Here is a 2,812-nt window from a genome sequence, read left to right on the forward strand (position 1 = left end):
TCAACCACTTGAAGATCTGAAGAAATGTACAGAAGAGATATTACCAGGCACTCCAAAGTGTCGTGGATAGAGTGACAGTCCACCTCAATGTGCTTCGTGTGCTCATGGAAAACAGGGTTGGCCACAATCTGAATAACACTCGTATTATCCGCATGAAGTGGTGTAGGTGAGATCTGAGGAAACTAGAGCTCAACAAGAAGGCCATGCAACCAAATAACTTCAGAACATGTAGTAGACATGGCGTGATACTCGGCCTCGGTGGATGACTTGGACACCCGGTCCTGTTTCTTACATTTCCAAGAAATCAGTGCATCCGGTAAAAATATACACCAGCCTGTAGTAGAGCGACAGGTATTGGGGCATCTGGCCCAATCAGCATCACTGTATGCAACCAGTCGTAGTGCGGACCCTTTAGGAAAGAATAATCCACGAGTAGGAGAACCATGCAGATAGTGGATGATGTGCCTAACTGCAGCAAGATGAATGTGTCGAGGAGATGACATAAACTGATTGACCTGATGAATAGCATAGGAGATGTCGGGTGAGTAGTAGTCAAGTATATGAGACTCCCAACCAGTCGTCGATAGATAGTAGGATCATCAAGAAGAATCCCTTCATCTTTCCTATATTTGACATTAACCTCCATAGGAGTAGCAACCGAAGATGTGTCCTCCAATCCAGCTAGAGAAATAAGATCTTGAGTATACTTATGTTGGTTTAAGAAAATACCATTGGGTCGATGATGTACCTCCAACCCTAAGAAGTACGTGAGGTGTCCAAGGTCCTTCATATGAAAGGTGGCATGCAACACTTGTTAAAGCTTAGTAATCAGGCCAGATTTAGTGCCAGTAATGATGATATCATCCACATAAACCAAGAGAATGACCATGCCTGCGGCAGACTTATGATAAAAGATAGATGAATCATACTAACTCTGTGTAAACTTGTGGAGAATAAGTGTGTTGCGAAACTTCTCAAACCAAGCCTGAGGAGCTTGTTTAAGCCCATACAGAGGACGACATAGCTTGCAAACATTATCAGGAGATGAAGTAGTCATACCCGAGGGGAACTTCATGTAGATATCTTCCTGTATGACACCACGTAGAAAGGCATTCTACATCCATCTGATGTAGTGGCCAGGACTGGGAGGCTGCAATGGCTAATATAGTGCGGACGGTGGTCATCTTGGCAACTGAAGCAAATGTTTCCTCATTATCAATCCTATATTTCAGCTTATTCCCTAGGGCCACAAGGCGGGCTTTGTACCGATCCAACGATCCATATGAATGCAGCTTGACAGAAAATACCCACTTACTCCCAAGAGGCCGAATAGAAGGGGGCAAGTCACAATGTCCATAGTGTGATTCTCCTCTAGCGCTTGCAGTTCTGTTTACATTGCCTTTTGCCAACACTCATGTGCCATAGCCTGTTTGTAGCAAGAAGGAATGAAAATAGAGGATAAGGTAGCCACAAGTGATACATGGGAGGGCTAACCATACCTATCAGGTGGGCAAGAGGAATGACTAGATTAGCGAAGGGTAATGGAGGTAGGAGCAGAGAGACGATCAGAAGCAAGCGCCAGGTCTGGATCAGGAGAGGGCAGCGATGAAGTGGTGCAAGACTCATCAAAGCTCGACAGACTAGACAGAGATGCCAATGGCAGTGCAACTTGAGATGGAAATAAATATTGATTTTTAAAGAATACCACATTCCGAGAAACATAGACTCAACGCGCCTGGGGGTCATATCAAACATACCCTTTTTGAGGCACTGGAGAAGACGTGGATATTGGCAAATATCAAAGGTTAGTAGGGCGTCTTATTTACCTATGTGTAACGAGGCCAGATATTTCAAATGCAGTAAGTGTGGTAAGTTAGTACATGCACAAGCCACAACTTAGTCATTGGCAAGCACTTGATAGGATACTACATTATCTGAAAGGGGCTCCTGGAAGGGGGCTCCTCTATAAAAAACATGGACACTTCAACATTGAGGGATTCGTGGATGCAGACTGGGCTGGATCCCCAGATGATAGAAAATCTACTTATGGGTTTTGTACGATGGTTGGAGGAAATCTGGTTACATGGAAAAGCAAAATACAGAATGTGGTAGCATGGTCCAGTGCAGAAGCAGAATACAGAGCCATGGCGCACACTGTAAGTGAACTTTTATGGAAAAGGTCCCTTCTCACTGAAATTGGATTTTATAAAGAAGCTCCAATGGATGTATATTGTGACAACCAAGCAGCAATACATATTGCATCGAATCCAGTCTTCCATGAGAGGACAAAGCACATTGAAGTTGATTGCCACTTTATACGAGAAAAATTCTAAGATGGTCTCTTATCCCTGAAGCACATCTCCTTACAAAATCAAGTTGCAGACATCCTCACCAAACCAGTCACTCACAAGATCATGTCTACCATATGCAGCAAGTTGGGTGTTTATGACTTCTTCTCACCCCCAGCTTGAGGGGGAGTGTTACAATGTGGGGCCCACCTTGGTGCTCGAGCTAGTGGGACCCACCATGAGGACGTAGTGTTATGGACTCATTAGGGGTTTATTTGTAATTTCTATTCATTAGGAGTTTATTTGTAATTTGTTGAACATTAGGGGTTTATTTATAATTTGTAGAACTTATGGCCTTTGGCATGTTTTCCCTAACTCCCTATATAGGGACGTGAGATGAAGGAAGAAAGTAAGTATTAAGAAAATTATATTTTACAGGTCTGATTCTCCCTCAGAGGTCAAGGTCGGATTCTCCCTTTGAGGTCCAAGGTCGAGCCTCCTTCAAAGCTCAATCCCTTCCTCCC

This window comes from Aristolochia californica, unplaced genomic scaffold (genome assembly GCF_029961685.1).
Source record: "Aristolochia californica isolate CCGP_79_NKW_82.1479 unplaced genomic scaffold, dmAriCali1.0.hap1 SCAF_11, whole genome shotgun sequence".
In the NCBI taxonomy this organism is placed as follows: Eukaryota; Viridiplantae; Streptophyta; class Magnoliopsida; order Piperales; family Aristolochiaceae; genus Aristolochia; species Aristolochia californica.